Source organism: Octopus bimaculoides, chromosome 18, assembly GCF_001194135.2.
Source record: "Octopus bimaculoides isolate UCB-OBI-ISO-001 chromosome 18, ASM119413v2, whole genome shotgun sequence".
Classification (NCBI taxonomy): Eukaryota; Metazoa; Mollusca; class Cephalopoda; order Octopoda; family Octopodidae; genus Octopus; species Octopus bimaculoides.
In genome coordinates this window covers 26,135,776-26,143,254 of record NC_068998.1, presented here as the reverse complement: position 1 = coordinate 26,143,254, position 7,479 = coordinate 26,135,776, and positions in this window count along the sequence as shown.

The window sequence follows — 7,479 nt, the reverse complement described above, 5'->3', positions numbered from 1 at the left end:
ATAAAGACTTTTTTAAGAAAAGAAAATATATGCATACAATTAGTTTATTTGAATTGGAATTATGAAGTATATAAATCTTTATTGGGAATCATTATAGTGATTCAAAGTCATACCGGTATCGTCGGAGCTGATCAATGACTTTGAATGAACACCGATTTCCAAACGGTGTTGGGTCTAATAGTACCTGAGTGAAAAGATTACATGCAACGGAGGTAAGCTGTTCTGGAAGAGATACAATTAAAATATGCTGTATCGGATGTATGGAGATTAGTGGGAATTATTGGTATTGGTAAGGTTAGTAGTGTCCTATATTAAGTTGTGTATTAATGTTGAGTTGTGGATGATATTTATTAATGAAAGTTGCCTCTTTAATCTTTGCTGTACTGAGGTGTTCTGTCAACATTGATAAAAAGGGAAAATTAGAAAGTTCGGTTTAAGGTTCCTAGCACACCTGTCTGTGTGCTCACTGACCTATATCTGACTATATTGTGGATGGCGGATTTGTACTTTGTGAAGAATTGTTCTTCGTCAGAGTGACATTCCTGTTTGACCTATATAGTGATTCCCGCACCCTAAGCAGGTAATAGCATAGATTAAGTTTCCAGAGACACAGGTGAAATTTGATTTAATCTTAAATATTTCACCTTGTTTCAAGTGAAACTCTGTACCCTCCAAAAGGTGTGGTCGTGTGCCACAGCTAGGCTGCCCACGTTTTTACACATTTGGTTCTGTTGCTAATGGATATAGTCTCGCGCTGGATAATATTTTTTCAATGATTTCGGTTGCATTTTGCTCTTGATAATTTTGTGTGAGCTTAGAATGTTGTTCATTGTTTTATCTCAAGTGATAAGGGGTAGATTTTGGATGATGATGTTGAAGGCCTCATTGTTTCTAGGATTGTGTATGGAGATGTAAGGAAGTATTTTTAGATCTGGTGTAGTATTTCGGTTAACTTCCCTTAATGTTTGTATGTTTATTTCCTTCACTCGTTTAATCCCATCATTTATTATTGATGTTGGGTAATGTCTCCTGATTCTTCGTTTTATGAGTATTGGTATCCGAAACTATAGTACAGATTCTTTTCGCTAGATTATAAGGTATATTAATTTTTATGTGTTTGGATAATGAGCTGAATAATAGGTATTGTTTTGAATCTGTGGGTTTATAGAAAATCTCCGTTTCGATGTGGTTATTGACTATTTTAATTAGGATGTCAAGAAAGGAAGTTGTTTATTGCTGTGTTCCACGGTGAATTGTATGTTGCAATTAGTATTGTTGAGCATTATCTTGAAATCGAGGAGTTTGTCCATGCTATCGTTCCAAAGTATAAAGCAATCATCTAAGTACCTCTTCCAGTCCCCCTTTAAATAGCAATGAAATGAAGTGCCATATTTTTGTAGTGATGATTGGTATATTTCAAGTTCTAGATAACCCATTACAAGGTTCGCAATCACTGGTGCAGTTGGTGTTCCCATTGCAATTCCACATCTTGTCGATAGTAAACTTTATCGAACGTGAAATAGTTGTTCTGTAGGATAAATTTCAGTGCTGCAATTATGAATTTGTAGTTGATGCGTCCTGGGATCTCTTCTGGGTATTTTTCTACTATAGTCGTGTGGAATATTGGTGTACAAGTTCACCATATCCAATGATACTAACAGGGTTCCTTCATTTATTGTTTTTGGGAGGTGTTTAAGCATGTCTAAATCATCCCTGATCAAAAACTTTTCTCATATTTTAAAAATGGTTTGAGTAAGATGTCGAGGAAATTGCTCAAACAGTAGGTTTCACAAGTGGGGCCAACAATGACGGGACTTAGTTTGCGGTCAGCAAGGGGAGGAACATTAATGCATAGGCTTGGAGATTAATTACAAGATTTATTAATATGCGGATTTTTGTGTATTTTAGGTAATTCGTAGGATATACTTGGTCGGTATTTAAAATTGGATGGTCAATTTCTTTTTTAGTGGGGCCCTTTCCATGTATTTGAAGTAAGGAGGATACGTTTTTAAATGTCTTCTGTGGGTTATAGCGCTCTATCTTCTCATTGTAAATATTGTTTTCAACGTGGAGAGTATTAAAGTTTTAGAGTACCTTGTGTCTATCACTACTACCGCACTTCCTTTATCGGCTTCTTTAATGTCAGGTTTATATCATGTTTCAACTCCATTAAGTTTTTCCATTCATTTGTGTTGAAGTTGGATTTAATTCGTTTTTTTTTTGTAGGGTATTCGGTAATGTGTTCACAAAAGTCATCAAAGGAGATCATTTATTTTACAGTGGGCTGGAAAATACATAATAGTACCAGTAGCATTCGGCGTTATCCTCAAAATGTTATCTACCATATTCATTAATCAATGCAAAATATATATGATTTGAAACGTAATTGGCCCATATTCTGTGGCTCATAAACAATGATAACTGATTGTCACTCACACATATATACACACACACACGCGCGCACGCACACACACATACACATACATACACACACACAGGCACATACACACACACACACACACACACACACACACACCATAGCGAAAGCACGCTTTTGTTTTACTCTACAAAATCCTGAAACTCACGAACAAATCCTAGTCAGAAAAGAGGAATCAGCAGGATTTGGAAACCTAGAACAAGAGAAGGAAATGGGTTCAGTGGGACACGCCCCTTAGAATTCTGTTTCGAACCTGACGAGGCGATCCCGCCTATGGACACCCTGAGGGTATTGAACATGTAGCAGACCGAAAGCATGATGGAGAAAGTTCACAGTAGTTGAAGCACCGGCAGGAAACTAGACCTGGTGACAACTGCAATTCGTTGCCAAATATCGAGACGGATGGAAATCTCTTGTTAGTGCCGTATGCCCAACACGAAGTCAAAAGAATTAACAAACGCTGAAAGAACCAAACAAGTTTAATCTTGCAGCAAATCTATTTTATTTCGTGAAAAAAAAATATATTTCACATATTTCTCGTTTAATGATACCGGAATAGAAACTACTAAATATCGTAGTATTGCAAGTAAAACTAGCTCGACTACATTAATTTTAGCAATATTGATTTAAAATTTCGGTACAAGGCCAGCAATTTCAGGTGAGGAGTAAGTGGATTACAATTTACCCGGCGTGCTAACGATTCTGCCAGCTCGCGCCTTAATAAATGTATAAACGTTACAATGAGTGTCAGATTTGGTGATAGAAAATCATATTCACTGATATTATGTCTGTTTACTTTTAATAACAGAACATTTATAAGAGTAAATCGGATTTTGACTAATAAAAAAATGGAAATGCAAGGAAAAATGTATCATCAGTCCCATAGTATTTAGTTATTTAGTTGTAGTTTGTTTATTATTCAAGGGACCTTTAAAATAAAAACTTTACCTCGAGATTCACGTTTATTTCAATCATTTTCTCAATTTTTATCTCGTTATCTTCTTTTTCTAATGCAGTATACGACAGAGAAGCAATCTAGTCATAAATCTCCATATTCTCAAGATCCTCAAATGCATATCTAATGACTTTCTTGCAATTCACAACGTTGATGTACACAGTTGTATGTTGTTTCTGAAATATGTTTGTTTGGTTCTTGTTTCATTCTTGACGAATTTGAGTTATATTGAAATCCCTCTTATCTTAGAAAAGATTTGAGTTAATCATTATTTGAAATCCCCAAATAAGATTTCAAGCCTGAACCCTTTGCAATTGTTTGTACACATAATTGCATTAACAAAATAAGTTTGTTACATAAAATCGATGATTATTTATACAGCTACAGTTCATTACCAGTTGTTGGATCCACATCATTAAGGAACTCTAAAGTTACATGAAACTTAAAATAAGAGAAAAAAACATTAGTAAGCTATCTCCTCGAAATAACTACCTTACTTCAAAGAAGCTGTTTGAAATCTTTCATTTGTATCACATAAAAATGTAAGACATCGATAGCTTGGTGGATTTGCTTTTAACGGTTTTTATAGATTTGACGCATACTTTCCAAACATCATACAATTTTCTACTGATTTCTAATTTCGCCACAAGATGTAGTCTGTGCTATATACACTGCATATATGAGGAACTATTTTTCTTCAATAAAAACTAAAAATTTTCGATACCAGTCATTCCTGACATGTACCTATTTTGATATAGTTCTCATTTAAGCACAAGAAAATCGTTTTGCCTTTCGAGAAAATTTAAGATTGTTGGTAAATTGAGATTTATCGACATAGAATTTCAAGGAGGACTACAGCAGCTTACTAAGAAAATAAACATTCAAAATGTTATCTCATACTAACATATGGAAAGTTTGCACTCTTGATGTACTGAAGTTAACGTTATCTTACCAATACATGGAGGTTGTATTGTACCTTGGTATCTCATTAATACTTTGCTGTTCGGTATTTTAACCTCTCATCAATATATTGCTGTATTGTATTTTTACTCAGAAATATAACCTTATGAACTGGCTCAAAACCTGTTCTGTAACAGTTTCAGTGGTGCTCCTTTCGAGTTGTATGATTGCTTTGTATCTAACCGTGCCTAACATTCATCTTTTTTTGCTGTGTTAAAGGATAAGAGGTATTGATTATCCCATTAGCGTCTGAATGAGATGATGAATAAATTTCATGCCGTTGTTTTCGTATCATGATATATTTACTCAAAGTGGATTGCATTCGCAAATGTCTTCTCACATATCAAACACATTGATATTGTTACACATTAGTAATGATAAAAGCAGTAAAACATAACTTGAAATATTCTTGCGAATATTGCAGGCATTTTTCTTCTTATCATCGAGGACAGACATGCAGTGTAATTTATGAATTATAATATAGTTATAAAACCTCTTTTGTTATTGGTTTGATCTAAGGGAAGTTTCTTTGAACATGATTTCTGCAAGTTCTCCGATACCGGGGGAATTCATACTCTTGTTTTGTCACTTGAAGAGTAAAAACTTGCACAAAGGAATTTCTAAGGTAGTGGTGTTTTGAGTACGAATGATTGTATCGAGTGGTTGTGTAGAGACAAGAGGAATGGATGCAATATGGATGACGAGAAAAGAGCGACGAGTGAAAGGAAAGAGCTTGAGTGGAGGCGAGATGAGACCAGCCAGTACCGAAGTGAGGTAGTGGTGAAAAAGGCAGAGAGGGGAGACATGTTTATTAGCCATTGATTGGAATATATTCGTGAACGACTTCATACAAGTGTGCTGTGGAGCCTTTTATTAGATGTTTTCTATGTCTATAAAGTAGCAGATCTGTCTTTGAGTGGGGAGCAGTACTCAGTTGTTGAACGTTAGTTGTTGATAGTATTTTACGTATGTTTTGGTTCAGAATATATTTTGCGAGTTTTGAGTGGTCTGAGATGATGAGGTTGTGTGTGCTCCGGGAGAAAATCCTTGGAGTTTAAAATATTGAGAAGGCTGCAGTTGCGAACGATTTATATTTAGAAGACAGGTGTGTTAATATCCTCTTGGTATTAGCAATGAATACCTTTTTTCAGTGTTGAAAGGGGCAAGATTAGCATTATGTCATTGAGAGATGTTTTGTGACCTCGATTCATGAACCATTCAGTACAGAATTAGCAGGAGGCATCTTGCTTGCATTTAAATGATGCTCGAGTATCGAAGGCCACGGATGAATGAAACTGGCAGCATTTAGATAGGAGTGGTTGTCGTTGCACGTGTCATAGTGGGAGAAAATCGAGCCTTTCTGCACGACAGAGTTGATATGATGTGGTACAGAGAGAGAGAGAAAGAGAGAGAGAGAGAGAGAGAGAGAGAGAGAGAGAGAGAGAGAGAGAGAGAGAGAGAGAGAGAGAGAGAGAGAGAGAGAGAGAAAGAGAGAGAAAGATAGAGAGAGCGCGATGGGGTCATGCCACAATATTGAGATCTGAGAGAAAGTCACTGATCCAAATGGCGGATGGCACCCATAAGAGGGCTCCATAACTGCCCTTGATCAGTATATGAATCGTTAATTTATAGGAACAAATAAAAGCCGATGTCATTATCAAATCATAAAAAAATACGCAATTTCGAATGCATTGAGATGCATTCAAAACAACGAATATCTGTGGAACGGTGATGAAGAAATAAAAGATTATATGGAACCTATAATTACGGATAGCGATGTGGAGGAGGCAGCTATATTATGATATTCATTCTGATGATTTAGAAGAAATATTCAGTAATCAAGACGATGAATAGGGTGATTTTGTTGGATCCTAATGACATTTTCCGTGTAAAATATTTACAAGTTACTACTATACGGTTATAGTTGAAAGCTACATTAAATTTCTACTTCTGATTTATATGGATAAATAAAGATTATTAATTAATTTTTATTCACTATATCCATGATTTTTGTTTTAATAGTTTTAGCATCAAACTGCATCACAAACGAAGTTTCAGCAGGGTCATATACTATTGTGGTAAACGTGACTTCGAAGAAAGTAGTCATTTATATATGATGGATACAGGTGTGTCAACGAGTGTAAATAGTCATAAAAGCCAAAAGCTCTCATATACTAAGTAGGATCTGTGTTTTGTTGTGCACACCGGGAAATTATTAGTTTTAATTCTCTAATCATCGTTTTTCTTCTTTATTCATTTCATCATTTATTTCATGTACTATTAGTGACATATTACTTTCGATTAAACTATGAATTACAACCTCATCGAAGAGCACAACGCGGTGTCCGTTCCGGGAATCGAACCCATGATCTTGTGATCATGAGTGTAACTCCATAACCAGTAGATCTCCGCCCCCACCACCATCTCAAATGACAGAACAATTGTACTACTCTTACACAAATAAAACTAACACGACTACAGCAACAGGAGTGGCGCTACCACCATGACCTGCATCGACACATCGACGACAACTACAATAACCATAACAAACAGCACCAGCAATTTAACTCATTATATCAAACTAGAAGAGATATGCTACGAACTATCCAACTGGGAGTGAACTGTCAAAGGTCAGGTTGTATATTACATGCATACATACAAGCATACACACACACACACACACACATACATACATACATACATACGTACATACATACATACGTACATACATATAGCATGCACACACACACACAGAGGTACACCCTCACTCATACACACATACACCCTCTTGAATTTGTTAGCACGAGTTTATCTAAACAAGACTTGTAGGCTTGATTGTGTGTCTATGCATTAGTGCGTACGTGTGTGTGTGTGTGTGTGTGTGTGTGTGTGTGTGTGTTTCTGTGTGTGTGTTTCTGTGTGTGTGTGTTTGTGTGTGTGTGTGTGTGTTTGTGTGTGTGTGTGTGTTTCTGTGTGTGTGTGTTTGCGTGTGTGTGTGTGTTTCTGTGTGTGTGTGTGTGTGTGTGTGTGTGTGTGTGTGTGTGTGTGTGTGTGTGTGTGTGTGTGTGTGTGTGTGTGAGTGATACATCGAAAACAAAACGTCGTATAATATAAAAGTAGGCGTGCA